A 15,437-nucleotide genomic window follows, 5' to 3' on the forward strand; every position below is an offset into this window, starting at 1 on the left:
GGAACTGCTGTACTGTTTTTCATATTGGCACTCCAGCGACACCTCTGTGTGGGCTGTGTGCACTGGTTTGTTATAGTTGAAACTTGATTGCTTGTTTCTATGTGTTAGATAGAGTTGCTGCATCCCCTGGACTTGGAATAGTGGTCTTGTGTAGTAAGTGTCCTGTAGGGTCCAGTGGCTCAGCCTCCTCAGTTACCTGAGTGGTTGCTCCAGTAACACCTCTGTGTAAACTGTGTCACTAGTTTGTTATAGTTGATTGCTGTTGGTATCACTGGAAGGGATTGACCCCCAGGCCTATCGGCTGTGATGCAGCAAAGTAGCTGCTATGTAGAAGCCAATCTCTAGACCAGGATTTGCTTTACTTGGGTATTTGTCTTCACCAAGTCTGCCCCTTGAGCGTGTTACTTGTGGAGATGATAAGACTTGTAATCTGGTGTGGTCTGTAGCTGTCCACTGGGTGAATGGGCTCTGGGGCCTCCTGGGAGATGCAAGGTCAGCCACTGCCTGTGCCCTGCCTGGCACCATTAGGTAGGAGCTATGGAGTGATCTGAAGACGGTTGGTACTTGTGCTGGGCTTAGAGGTCTCAGGAGAGGCCAAGATGAGAACAAAGGCCAGCTGCATCTAGTGCCAGGCCTGGTGCCATTAATGGAAGGTATGGGGCATGCCAAGGCCAGATGCTGCTTGTTTGCAATTTGTTAGCTTTGAGAGATTTTAGGGAAGTCTGCAGCAGAATGTGAGATAAGCAGTTTGTATGGAAAAGCCACTGGAAATGGCTTGGGTAGGCCTGCAAGTTGGGTGGGGTGAACACTGTAAGACAGGTTGATGAATACTCAGATATGGCACCTGCCTGCGAGCTCTATGGGGAGAGGGTCTCATAAAAGAAACAATGGCCTCTGCCAGCATTTCTGTCTGGCAGAAAGCTGTCCCCCCCAGCTCTTGCCCTGATGCCAGATAATTCAGCTCCTTCCCATATGTCATTCCTGGTACCTTTCAAGCTGCTACCCCAGCACTGGAGTTTAGAGGGAGTGAATCCAAGTAAGTCTGTGCGGGCCCTTTAAGAAGAACTGCCTGGTATTCCAGCAGCTTTTGTCTCATTCAGCCGCACTCCCTGCTGGTTTTTATAGTCAGAAGTTATGGGACTTCTCTTCCTGGCTCTGGAACCCTGTGCTGGGGGACCTGGTTGGGACCCCTCGCTCCTAAGGGAGTACCTTTGTAGCTGAGATCTCTCTCTTGATTTTTAACAGCCACACATGGGTGTGAAACCATTCCATTCTGTATCTCCACTTCTTCTCCCAGTTTTGACATGGTTTCTTCTTTAAATCCCTAGTTGTAGGACTTCTATTCGATTAGATTTCATGTAGTTCTGAATGATGGTTGTTCTGTAGTTTAGTTGTAAATTTGATGTGGATGTGAGAGGATTCAAGTACCATATTTACAATGTTTCCATCTTGACCAGAAGTCCTGTCAATACATTTCTTAAGTTTGGTGATCCTTCTCTCTCATTCATGAATAAACATGAATTAAACATTCATGTTTAATTTTCAAGTAGTAAGAAACTGATTAGAAAATACTTCCTTGATGAAACTTGTCAATTATTGGATGTCACACTGAGATGACCTGACTGGGTCATTGTAATGGATATTCTTAAACTCTAGCTACAGGGCCTTTTCTTTTGGCCTGGTTAGATTTCCTGAAAAGGAATCCTGTAGGGAAGTATACATGGTATATAAAAAGAAAGGCTATGGGTTTTTTTCAAAATTTAGATTTTTCATTATGGAACCTCTCCCTGTTTTCAGTGTCATATTTCTGTCATCACCTTTATTGGTAAGCCAGCATCTGACATCTCTCCCTAGAATAAATCAACAGTCACTTATCAATCACTCAGCCACTGATGTGACCTGGGTCTTGTTTCTGGTGCTAGCCTCTAGTTGATTTTCTGGCTTTTTTGGAGATTCTTTGGTCTCTTTTCCTTTTAATAAATGTATTTTAAGCTTAAATGTATTTAGACCAACTTCTATTATTTTCAGTTAAGAACCCTGTCTAATACAATGCTAAATGATAATTATAGGTAGCATTTGTGATATTGACATCAAGTGCTATAGAGCAGTTACTATCTCTAAATTGTTCTGCGAACTCTAATATTTTAGCAAAGAAAAAAATGTGGTCAAATAGTTTTAGGAAATACCATATCCTATTCTCTGTTTTATAGATTTACTATATATTAGCATATTAATACTGCTTTAAGAAAATTTGTTCAACTTGGTTTAATAATATCTTCCCTAACTTATTTGTTAATTGAAATAAAACTTAAAATATTTTGCTGGATACACTTCAAAAATGTTGGAATAGGTAAATATAGGCTGGGGAATGTGGAGAGGTTTATTGGACCAAAAAATAGTGACTCTACATAATTTTTTTCTAGTAATCAAGAAATAATTAAGGCCAACCTATTTGAGAGTCAAATAAAAACTAGAAAATGAGTGTACAACACAAAATTTGTATATATGCAGCTACAGTAAACTTTGAGATGTAAGGCCTAAAATACATTTAATATGTGTGTATATATGTATATTTATATGCCTGTATCTATCTATACTCATATGTATACATACATATGAAAATAAATGAAAAATTAAAGAAGCTAGAAAAAGAACTAATAGTCCCCACAAAATTTTTAAAAATTGGGAAAATATCAACACATATTCATGACTGAATTACATTCCTTCATCAATCATAACCATTGGTTAGCTATACATGTAAGAGGCAAAAATTAATGTATTCTGTGAAAATTGATTAGTTATATAAAATGTCAGGGAAGAGTATTGTAATTTTATTATTTATAATTTTGTCGTATATTACTTAATCAGCAAAAGTCATAATAAATCTATGAATACACGTAGTCCTTTTTCAAAGAGCCATTTGCTACTACTGCACTGAATATGTGAGGCCTATCCAGAAAAAAATTCAGCTATTGTTAATATAACGAGAACAGTTTGCATGACATCTATGTAACCTAGCAGCCAAGGAGAGTGGACTGGAATGCACATGCATGAACAATGATGACCTCACTGTAGTAGTCAGTGGAGGTGGTAGATGCCATTGAATGAACATGAGTACTGTGTGGCTGTCACATTTAAAATGATTGAGTAGAGCAACAAAACTACATCAAATTTTGCATTAAGTTTGAACATTCCTCCACAGAAATTATTCAGATGATTCAGAAGGCCACAGTTATGGGTAACTTGTGATTTGCAGCTTCATCATGACAATGTGCCTGTTCATGCATCACATTCATGCAGAGTTTTTTGGCAAAACATCAAATCACCCCTGACTAAGCCCCACTGTAGTCCCGATTTGGTACCCTGTGACTTCTTGCTTTTCCCCAAACTAAAACCACCTCTGAAAGGGAAGAGATTTCAGACCATTGGTGACATTTGGGAAAATATGACGGGACAAATGATGGTGACTGGGAGAACTGTGTGAGGTCCCAAGGTACCTACTTTGAAGAAACTGAGGCATCATTTTCCTGTGTATAATGTTTCTTGTGTCTTGTATCTCTTCAATAAATGTCTCTATTTTTCATATTGCAGGATTGGATACCTTCTGGACAGACCTCATATGGCAATACTTGGTATTACCTTTCTAAAATTTGAAAATTTTTGAATTCCAAAACAGATTTACCTCATGCATTGAGTGGCATGATTCAATATCCCAGTTTAACATAATTTAAGATTATTTATATTTATTTTGAATTTTACAAGGCTCAATGCAAGTTGCAGAAGTTTTTAGAAAATAATTTTACTTACCCTTGCTATTATTTTTTTCTGAAGTTTCCAATCTGCTTGATGTAATATTTAAACAACTGCAAAATCACCCTGGGTCATTCTCAAAAATACATCATTTCTTGTAAATGCTACATCTGTGTAGGGCTCTTTTCTATTAAAGCAACACACTTAATTCTAAAAGACCCTAATAGCATTTTTTTTCATAGTGTTTTGTATATTTTCCAGAAAAATAGTCATCAGGTCAAAGGCACCCCCGTTCCCCTTCAGTGCTGAAGCTTACCATGAAGAAATACAGAACATCTTTCTCTTGAGAAAAGTTAAGAATGACAATATTTTACTGGCAGCAGAAAGAAGGAAAATATTAGTTTAAATCAGGTCAAGACCATAAAATACTGACCAAAAGTGTACCAAAATGAAATGAAATTTTAGAGAGAAAATAAAAGCTAAAACATTCTTTGAAATATGCGGGTCATTCTTGTCAAAGAGGAAAATATATGTGTAAGAGCTTTATAATTTTGAAAATAATAACATTTATATTATTTTATTTTCACAAGACCTCAGAAGGGGTAGTAGTGCCCTTACTAGAGTGAGAAGTCCAGATATTAAATTTTGCTCATGTACACATAGTTGATCAGATTTAGAGATCCCATCTCTTGCTAATCACACTTATAAACTAGAATGTAAATTTATTGACTTATAATAGTTCATATATTGTTCCAGTGTTTATAGATTTTCCCCCCGAGACTTTTTATCCAGCTATTATATAAAAATATCTAACAAATGAGCATTCAGTTTTCTCCATAAACATGAACTCAAACCAAAGAGAGAAGGCTAGTTTTAAAGGATATTTCACTCACAATTATTTACACTTACTCCACCATAAAGAATGCCTCTTTAGGGAACAGTATATTCTTATCTATTTGATTTGAGTCATCCTTCTCTAGACAGTGCTACATATATACTGGTAACTCTTGAACTTGGAGTGTCAGTTCATTATACTTCAAGGTCACACACTTTGGGTGAATGCATCCCTTTTTCAGATTTGTTACAAAAGAAAAAGATCATAGTCTCAGTCCTTGGGAAGCTTATGGAAAATTTGGACATGTAATTTGACTTATTACAAGATCATCTGATAAATAATTGGGACCATAGAGAAACATGGTGTGCTTCTGAAAAAAATAATTAGATACTTGATCCCCCTTCAAACTGATGTTCTTTAATATTTGTTCCATTGTTGGAGGGGTGAGAGGAGAGACCGGAATTTTACAAAGACCACCGCACCGTAATCAGTGCAAGGAAGAATGGAGAAGGACCTTCATTGCGAAAGATACCCTCTCTGTGATGCCTTAAGCAGCTCAGCTGTTACTCTGAACCTGTGTACCCTAACTAGCAAAACAGAAACACAAAAGCCAACCAAACTCACTCTCTTTGGAAAGCAGTTTAAAAGTCATTTATTGCTCTTCAAGCATGTTCTTGGCTCAACTGATTCCTAGAAGCTCGTCAAAATAATCCTTCTAACCACATGTAGTGTTTGATAAGCACATTTTTTCTCTCTGCAATATTTCTAACAATGTATATTTTCTTAAAGATTGGTATCCTGGACAATTGCCTGCCTGGCTCTTCCCAAATCCGCTTCAGACCATGATTATGTTGTAGACCTGAAACAAACAGATGGGGGCCATGAAGAGAGACACAGAAATCAGGCTGAGGGATTAAACAAGGCGTTCTAGAAGAGATGATTGCATGTGAAACAAAATTTAAAAGTCAAGTGACAATCACATAGGTAAGTTGGTTGGCAGAGGGAACAGCATGGCATGGAGCATGGTACCTATTATTTGGTTTGCCTGGGAAAAAAAGTGTGTATGTTTGGGGCCCTCAGGATGAAGCTAGAAAATCAGGTAGGATCCCTGAGTTTAAACTTCTCTGAAAGCTATGAGGTGTCATTGAAGGATTTTAAGTAGAATATCATATCAACATTTTATTTTAGAAAGATCATCATGACAGCTGGGTGGAAGTAAAAATATTAAACTCATGGATCCGAGATCTTCTAGGAGACCACAACATGGACTGAAGGAATGGAGCCAGAAGAGCGGGCAGTTACAAGAAATATTTAAAAAGTTGCTGTATGGGATTCGACGACAGATTAGATAAGAAGAGTGTGGAGAGGGATTCTGGTTCAGAAGACGGATGAATAGTTTTCCCATTGACAGGGATCATGAATATGGAAGGACACGCAGATTTGGCGGTGAGTAAAATGGAGAGGAGATGGTGATTGCTGTGTATGCCTACCTCTTCAAACATTCAGTTTTCACTTTAATTTCCTGTCACATTTTAAAATAAAAAGTCTCCAAACCTTCTTCAAATAAGAGAAAGTAAAATGATTCAATTACTAGTGAAACCATCTGAGGATTTGGAGAAATTTTGACCTCTAAAAAATTAATTTCTATTTCTTTCCTAATTTCCTGTCTTGCTCTTCTTTGTGGGAGCGACTTCTCCATGAGTCCCCCCAGTGCACGGACACGTGTGAATGAATAAATATGGCAGAGACATGCTGGGTCTGTTTGGGGAGGAGGAGTGGGCTGTGGCCAGTTTCTCAGGGGAGACAAAGGCCAGCAGCGGCCAGTTTCTCCGAGTAGAAAAAGGCCCCAAGCACCCTCTTCCATAGCCTTTTATTGAGTTGTAATACACAGGAATACAGGGCGGCAAGGATCAAACAGTAGATAACATTTCAAAGAAATCTGAGGGCTTCAGAGACTGAGTCAGTGTCTGTCAGGAAGAGAGTTGCAGAAATTTTGGGAGACAGTCATTTCCTCTCAGACCCTTATCATATGAATGAAAGCACTCTTAGCAGAGCAGATTTCACAGGTAATCAGCAAGTCTTTGTGATGCCAGATTTTTCCCTAGGGCAGGCTCTAGCAAGGCAAGGCTTCAGGGGATTAGAGCCAGGAAGCGTTTCTCCCAGAAGACGTGGGGACTCGGGCTTTGTCAAAGCCAGGGGGCGAAAGTCCATTGCTCTTTTTTGCAGCTCCCCAAGTCCTTCCATGAAGGCCTCCCAAGTGATCAAGTCTGTCTTAAGTTGCCCCCCCTGTGAGGGGTCTTACCCGTCACTGACTTCTGACCAAGCTTTGGGGGCAGGGAGAGGAAACTGAGGCAGTGTTTGCTACCAGAGACAGGCTTTGTCTCCTGCAGCTGGCATTCCAAAGGTTGTCTCTCTCCAGTAGCCACAAGGGGTAGAGATACAATTCCTAAAATCATGTACATTTCATGTAATGCTAGTCTGGTGGTGATGAATTCCTTTAGCTTTTCCTTTCTGAGAAACTCTTTATACAGGGTGGGTAAAAAATAGATTTACAGTTCATATGGAAAATAATATAATAAATGATAAATAATAATACAAGAATAAACTCTGTTTTGCATAATCACAACTATAAACCTAATTTTGCTTCATCCTGTATGTCCTTCAACTCTAAATGATAGCTTTGCTAGGTAGAATAATCTTGGTTGTAGGTCTTTGCTTTATATCACTTTGAGTATTTTTTTGCCACTCCCTTCTAGCCCACAGAGTTTTTGTTGAGAAATCAGCAGACAGTCTTGTCTCTTGGAGATAACTAACTGCTTTTAAGGTTCTCTCTTTGTCTCGAACTTTTGCATTTTAATTATTATTTGTCTCAGTGTGGACCTCTTTGGGTTCATCTTGTATTGGGCTCTGCAATTCCTGGACTTGTATGTCTATTTTCTGCACCTGGTTAGGGAAGCTTTCTGTCATTATTTCTTCAAATAGATTTTTTTTAAAGATTTTATTTTTTATTTTATTTATCTTTAGAGGGGAAGGAAAGGAGAGAGGGAGAGAAACATCAATGTATGGTTGCCTTTCATGCATCCCCTGCTGGGAACTGGCCTGCAGGGAACCGGCCTGCAACCCAGGCATGTGCCCTGACTGGGAATCGAACCGCAATTGTGTGGTTTGCAGGCCCGTGCTCAATCCACTGAGCTACACCAGTCAGGGCAGTCAAATAGATTTTTGATATCTTGCTCTCTCTCTTCTCCTTCTAGGATTCCCACAATGCAAATATTGGTGTGCTTGAAGTTGTCCCAGAAGCTCCTTATACTCTCCTCATTTTTTAATATATTTTTTCTTTTTTACTGTTCTAATTGGGTGTTTTCTGCTTCCTTATCTTCCAAATTGCTGATTTCATCCTCTGTGTTTTATCTACTCCACTGTTGATTCCCTATAGTGTATTCTTCATTTCCATTCATATATTCTTCATTTCTGACTGATTCTTTTTTATGTTTTCTATCTCCAGTTTTATGTTTTCTATCTTTTTGCTAAACTCATCGAGGGTCCTTATACAGTGTTTTTAACTCTGCATCTGATATATTGCTTGTCTCTATTTTGTTTATTTTCTGGTGTTTTGTTCTGTTCTTCCCTTTGGTACATGTATCTTTGTCTACACATTTTGGCAACCTCCACATATTAGGTTCTATTCAGCTAATAGAGCTGAAGCTGCTATGTCTACTGGGCTTAGAAGAGTGGGCTTATGTAGTAAGTATCCTGTGGGGTACAGTGGCATGGCCTCCCTAGTCACCCAAGCTGGATGCTCCAGTTATGTCCCCACCCATGTGGGATGTGTGCACCCTTCTGTTGTAGTTGAACCTTTATTGATATTGGCACATCAATGGGAGAGATTTACCCCCAGGCCAATTGGCTATGAGGACTGGCTGCAACAACCCCAGAGGATCAGCTGTGGGAGGAACTCCATCCAGTAGCATGGTCTTCCCGGCTCGGATAGTAAATAAGTCCTCCCAGACACAATCCTGCTGTTCTGGCAGGAAAGGGGGTGGCAATTACCTGTAGTGGAGAACACCCCGAGCCCTTCTCCCCAGTTGCTTCTATTGGGAATGGTACATGTAGGTGTATACATGCATAGCTCATCAATCAATGTCAAAAGGCTATAGTCATACAAAACAGGTATTATCTATAGATAATAGAAGGAACACAGAGATTTGTCATAGGTCAGCATTCATTAGTCATGCTGACTCCAGAGGGTCCTTAAGATGTATTTCATGAGATAAGGAGTTTACTCCTTATGCCTTGAACTTAAACACTCAGTTTATATCCCCAGGGCTATACAAAACAAAGCAGAGCAAGCTTCAAAGGATACAGTGTATTTATCAGGCCTGGTTCCCATGGGGACCCTTGGTGTTAGAGTAGAGTCATGCTTGCCACCTGTGTTTTTACCTGGTTTTCCAGGGAGACTTACTAGCCCCTTTTAGGGCTTGCTCTCATGGGGCTGCAGTCTTGGAAACTACACAGAGTAGTCCCCAACAATCAGCTGGGCAGGGGCCAACCCCACAGAACAGGGCTTACTTCAGCAGGACTTTGGTGCCCTCTGAATCCACCCTTTGAGTGTACTACTTTCGGAGGTGGTTGGGTTAGGGCTAGGTGCCTTGATGTGATCTGAAACTGCTCACTGGGTGCTCTGGCTTTGGGATCTCCCAGGAGGTGCAGGCCATGATCAGCTGCTGCCTGTGTTCTGCCCAGGCCACCTGACATGAGCTACAAAGTGATCTGCAGAGGATTGACACTTGTGTTGGGCTTAGGGGTGCCTAGGTGAAGCCAAGCTATGAACCAAGGCTAGCTGAAGCTAATGGCAGCACTGGGCCCATTTAGCAAAAGGTATGGAGCTTGCTGAGACTAGATGCTGTTTGTTTGAGAGATTTTTAGAAAAATCTGAAGCATGGGCCAAGACAGGCCATTTGTGTGGAAAAGCCACTGGAAATAGCTTGTGAGGGCCCATGAGTTGGGTGGGTGGGTGGGGGGGTCTCAGGAAATCACCAGAGCAGAGTGAACAGTGTGAGTCAGACTGATGGAGACTCAGATTTGGTGTCTGCCTGCTGGCTCTGTGGGGGCAGGGGCATCATAGAAAGGAATGACCTTTCCCAGCACTTCTGTCTTTGAGAAAGCTATCTCACCCAGCTCTCGCTCTGATGCCAGACAATTCAGTTATTCCCTCAATGTCCCTAGTTCCTTTTAAGCTGCTGTGCTAGCAATGGAGCTCAGAGGGACTGAGTTAAGTATGTTTGTATGCTGGCTCTTTAAGAAGAACTGCCTGGGAGTCTGTCTCCCTCAGCCACAATCCCTGCCAATTTTTACAGTCAGATCTTATGGGGACTTCTCTTTCCTAGCTCTGGAACTCTGGGGGAGGAGGGCCTAAGGAGTGAGTCTGGACCCCCTCATTCCTTCGGGGGGCATTCACAGCCTAGATACTCTTATTTTTATGTGTCAGATGTGGGTGTAGGACCACATCATTTCATGTCTGGTGAATTATAGTTCCCATTTCATGTCTGGGAAATTATAGTTCCCATTTTTCTCCCCTTTATTCCCCTCTGCCCTGTATCTCCCCTTCCACCAGCATTCCCCACCTTAGTTCATGTCCATGAGTCATATGTATAAGTTCTTTGGCTTCTACATTTTCTATACTATTCTTAACCTCCCTCTTTCTATTTTGTAGCTTCTTATTCCCTGTACCTTTCCCTCATTCTCCCCACTGATAACCCGCCATGTGATCTCTATTTCTGTGAATCTGTTCCTGTTCTAGTTGTTTGCTTAGTTTGTTTTTCTCGTAGTTGTTTTAGGTTCAGTTGTTGATAGTTGTGAGTTTATTGTCATTTTACTGTTTGTAATTTTGGTCTTCTTTTTCTTAGGTAAGTCCCTTTAACATTTCACATAATAAGGGCTTGGTGATGATGAACTCCTTTAACTCAACCTTATCTGGGAAGCACTTTCTCTGCCCTTCCATTATAAATGATAGCTTTTCTGGATAGAGTAATCTTGAATGTGGGTCCTTGCCTTTCATGACTTTGAATATTTCCTTCTAGCCCCTTCTTTCCTGTAAGTTTTCTTTTGAGAAATTAGCTGACAGTCTTATGCACACTTTTTTTGGAGGTAACTGTCTCCTTTTGCTGCTTTCAAGATTCTCTCCTTATCTTTAATCTTGGGTATTGTAATAATGATGTGCCTTGGTGTGTGCTTCCTTGGCTCTAACTTTTTTTGGACCCTCTGGACTTCCCGGAATTCTGTTTGCTTTGTCAAATTAGGGAAGATCTTCTTCATTATGTTTTCAAACAAGTTTATAGTTTCTTGCTCTTCCTCTTCTCCTTCTGGCACCCCTGTGATTCAGATGTTGGAATGTTTAAAGTTGTCCCGGAGGTTCATAAGCCTCTCCTCATTCTTTTGAAATTTTGTTTCTTTATTCTGTTTTGGTTGAATGTTTATTTCTTCCTTCTGCTGCAAATTGTTGATGTGAGTTCTGGTTTCCTTCCCATCACTGTTGGTTCCCTTTACATTTTCCTTTATTTCACTTTTGCAAGCCTTCACTTTTTCCTCTATTTTGTGACCATACTCAACCATTTCTGTGAGCTTCCTGATTACCATTGTTTTGAACTGTGCATCTGATAGGTTGACTGTCTCTTCATTGCTTAGTTGTATTTTTTCCTAGAGCTTTGATATGTTTTTTCATTTAGACCACATTTTTTGTCTTAGCACTCCTGTTATGCAGTAAGGGGTTGATTAAGCCTTAGGTATTCGCCAGGGCAGGGCAACACACATTGCTGCGTTATGGCACTGTATATGGGGGAGGGGTCTGAGAAGGAACAGCGCTGCTTGCTCAGCTCTGCACTGGCTTTCAGTCACTTCCTTCATGACCCACAAGCAAATTAGGCCCTTCTGCTGCTGAGTCCTGTGTGGGTGGTTTTGTGTATATTCCTGGATCCCATGGGTCTCTCCAAGGAGCTTACTTGGGGGGCTGGGAGTTTCTCCTGCTGCCACAACCCCCACAGGTTTTTTAAGTCAGAGGTTTTGAGGCTTTATTTCCCCCATGCTAGAACCCTTGGTTGCTCAGTCTGTCTCATTCCCCAGTTGTTCCTCCCAGTTTATCTGCATGCAAATGTGGGCCTGCCTGTTCTGTCACACAATGCCTTGCCCTGACCTCGAGTCACTGCCTTGCTGCAAGTCCTCTCCATCCTGGCTGCCTGTTCTGCCCTTCCTATCTGTCTGAATGAATGTTTCGTCTTTAACTCCTTGGTTGTTGAATTTATAGGTGACAACCAGTAAATCAACTGGGACCACACAGTTGATTTACTGGCAGTTCTGATTATTCTTTTATTTTAAATTTGTTGTTGTCCTTTTGGTTTTGTGAGGAGGCAAAGTATATCTACCTATACCTCCATTTAGCTGGAAGTTTCAGGGATAGATTCTTAAAAGCTTTCTAGACTAACTAATTTTTTTCCCTGGCTTCTTCCTTATATCCTTAGTTGGAGGACTTCCATTTGGCTAGACTTCAGATGGTCCTGAATGATGGTTGTTCCATGGTTCAGTTGTAATTTTGGTGTGGATTTGAGTACCATGTTTACTTATACTACCATTTTCACCAGAAGTCTTTAAAGGACATGTTAGATTCTGGGCATCATTTTTGTTCAATATCTATTCCAATTTTTTATAGGTTAAGGTATCATAAAAATAATGGTTTTCCTTAAAAAGAAGCTATTATTTTACTTTTCAGGAAAAATGAAAGGAATCTAACAGGTATCTGTAAGATTTTTGTGAAATTTAGGCTTTAATAGATATGGACCAGTGTTGTGTCCACAGCCCCTGTTCTGCAGTACTGACTTCATGTTGTGATCTCCATTTATAATAATACACAAATCAGACATTAGACATTTGCTTAACTTTTAGGAAACTTGGGTTTACAATGTAAAAAACATTGTTATTATAGTGACAGTGAGCACTTTTCTCAACTATACAACCTCTTGCTTTTTAATCTATAAGATGGATATATACCTATGATGAGAATAAAATAAAATGTTTGGGTGACTTTAAAAAAGTATGCATCGTATTATGCTTATGAGTGCTTACTTTTACTGCCTTAAATTTTGAGGAAACTTATTTTAGAACAACAGTGGTCTCTAGTAGTAGTTTCCTTTTTGGAGAATGATTTTAATGTATTCAAGAAGAATCCTATGTTAGATTGATTTCTGAAATAAGTGCCAGTTATTGACGTGGAGTAGAATTGGGAGAATACAATAAATGCACACTTTTATTTTAAACTGTGTGTTTTTTTGTTACTAATGGTATCTATTTCTCATAATGTCAGCTATGTGGGATGACCTGGACCTACACTACTTGTACAGGACTTGAGATGAGAAAGATTCAATAGTTGTTAAGTATACTATGAATTATTTAGATAAAGACCTATATACTGAGAAAAATTTAGATCACTTTAATAATTAGTTTGCATGGCAGATGTGTTTACAATATACTTAATTTTTCTTTGCTATGAGTCATAATAGTCATTTTAGCAGAACATTGTTTTAAATTATCTATTCTGTTACTGTGCATTTTTACATATACCTTTGTGAAATTAATTTAATGCTATGTAACAAATCTAGGTGCCAGAATCATAAAGCTTAATTTTTTAAATGAATATGTGTGATTGATGCCTGCATGGAAAGTAAGTTCATTAAGTTTTGCTTAAATACCTAAATTTGGTCTTTTTAACAGGGAATGTTTTGCTTTTGTACTTTTATTCAAATGGTCACTACATATTATGTTCCTGACATTTTCTCATTTTCTAGGTGTAAACAATATATAAATTGATGCCAAGATTTTTAGCTGAATGGTATTATTTCAGTCACCATTGCTGTATAACAACTACCACAAAACTCAGTGGCTTAAAGCAACCATCATTTGTTGCCGATTCTGTGGACTAGGAATTCTGGCAGAACTCAGTGGAGAAGCCTGGGACAATGTGACTGGCACTGGAGAAATCAAAATAGCTTCACTCCCAGATCCGGGTCTTGGTGCTGGCTGATAGCTGTGATGCCTCCGTTCTCCTCTGTGTGTCCTCTCTCTTCACATGGTCTCTCATTTTCTTGGTCCTGACTACTCACATGACTTCTCTCTCCAGCAGGATAGCCTTTACTTAGTTGAGTTGCCGGGTTCCAAAGAGCAGGAGCAGAAGCTCTAAGGCTACTTTTAAGATATAGGCTCAAAAACTCCAGAATATCATTTCCACTACATTTGATTGGCCAAAGAAAGTCACAAGGCCAGTTAGATTCAAGGGAAATACATTCCACCTCTTGATGTGAGGAGTGGCAAAATCATAGAGCAAAGGGGTGGGTACTCAGGGAGGCATGATTCACTGGGGACTATTTGAAACAATCTAACACAGTTATGTTAAATCAATTTTTTTAAAGAGGAATTCACTAAAATCAAGAGGATATGACTTCTTGGTCATGATTTGAAAATTTTAACATTAACAAAAAATAATGTTAATAATAATGATTTCTGAACCTAATGGTAGTTTGGCCATTTGGTCTTTTTTCCTTTGACAAAAGTTTCTTCCTTACTTGAGTGAGAACTTGCTTTTCGTAATTTCAGAAAATATATCATACTTGCTTCCAAAATTTAACAAGATTGTGTCAATAAATATATGACTAAAACTTTAAATATCTGAATAGTAATTTATATGAACATAAAATAATGTATTTAGTCCCTCCAATATTGGTAAAAATTTATTTATGGTTTTTACTGTTTCAAGTAACACTGTGATGAGCATTTTTAGGTACATTTATTTGTAGTAAATTCCAAGAAGTATAATTCTAAGATAAAAGATGTAAACACTTTAAAATTTAGTGTCCTTCAGAAAAGAAGTTGCTTCACTGTTTTCTGGTTTTCATGATTTTGATGAGAAATCGCAGTCATTCAGATCTTTATTTCCCTATATGTAATGTGTCTTTTTGTTCCCTCTAGCTGTTTCCAAGGTTCTTTCCCCCATCTTTTCCAACAAATTATGGTGTGTCTAGCCAAAGGCTTTCTTTGAATTTATCCTGTTTAGAGTTTGTTAAACTTTTTGATTCTGTAAATTTGTGGCTTTCACCAAATATAGAAAGTTTTTGGCCATTATGTCTTCAACTATATCCTTTTTTCTGTCTCTATCTCCCTCTTCTCTTTTTAGGGTTCCAGTTACATAACATATATTCTAGATGTTTTCACAATGTTGCATAGGTTCCTGAAGCTCTGGGTTTGTTATTGTTGTTTTTAAATTATTTTAAGGTATTTTTTATTGTTATTCAATTACAGTTGTCCCCATTTTCCCTCCATTACTCTTTCCTGCCCTACCCAGCCCCCACCTCCCACATTCAATCATCCCTGCCCCAACCCCCATTGTCTTTGTCCATGGGTCCTTTATACATTTTCTTTGACTTGACCCCTTCCCCTTCTTTCCCGGGGTATCCCCCACCCCCATCCCTTCTGCTCACTGTCGGTTTGTTCTCTTTTTCCATCTGTTCTTCACATTAGATTATTTTTATGCTATAGTCAAATTTATTAACATTTTCCTTTGTCACTTCCATTTTACTTATGAACTCATCCAGTGATTTGCTTATACCAGTTATTGTATTTTTTAATTCTAAATCTTCTTTTTGGTTCTTTTCACTGTATTTATTTACCTGCTGAGATTTCCCACTTTTTGAGGGACAGTCTATAAGGTAATTGGCCTGTACTATTCAAAAAATGAATCGTGAAAGATGCAAAAGACTGTGGAACTGTTCCAGGTTTAAGGACACTATAAAGATGTGACAGCTGGAAGCAA

The 15,437-nt window shown here is 39.1% G+C and overlaps 1 long non-coding RNA gene across 1 annotated transcript; it reads left to right on the forward strand.

Annotated features, from left to right (window-relative positions):
• Nucleotides 1-3,590: 3,590 nt before the first annotated feature.
• Nucleotides 3,591-15,203, forward strand: LOC119034695 (uncharacterized). Its single transcript, XR_005079610.2, has 4 exons — nucleotides 3,591-3,632; nucleotides 5,375-5,569; nucleotides 5,774-6,031; nucleotides 13,420-15,203. It is a non-coding gene; the product is annotated as an uncharacterized LOC119034695 (long non-coding RNA).
• The last annotated feature ends 234 nt before the right edge of the window (nucleotides 15,204-15,437 follow it).

Source organism: Artibeus jamaicensis, unplaced genomic scaffold, assembly GCF_021234435.1.
Source record: "Artibeus jamaicensis isolate MK-2021 breed Jamaican fruit bat unplaced genomic scaffold, CSHL_Jam_final contig_867, whole genome shotgun sequence".
In the NCBI taxonomy this organism is placed as follows: Eukaryota; Metazoa; Chordata; class Mammalia; order Chiroptera; family Phyllostomidae; genus Artibeus; species Artibeus jamaicensis.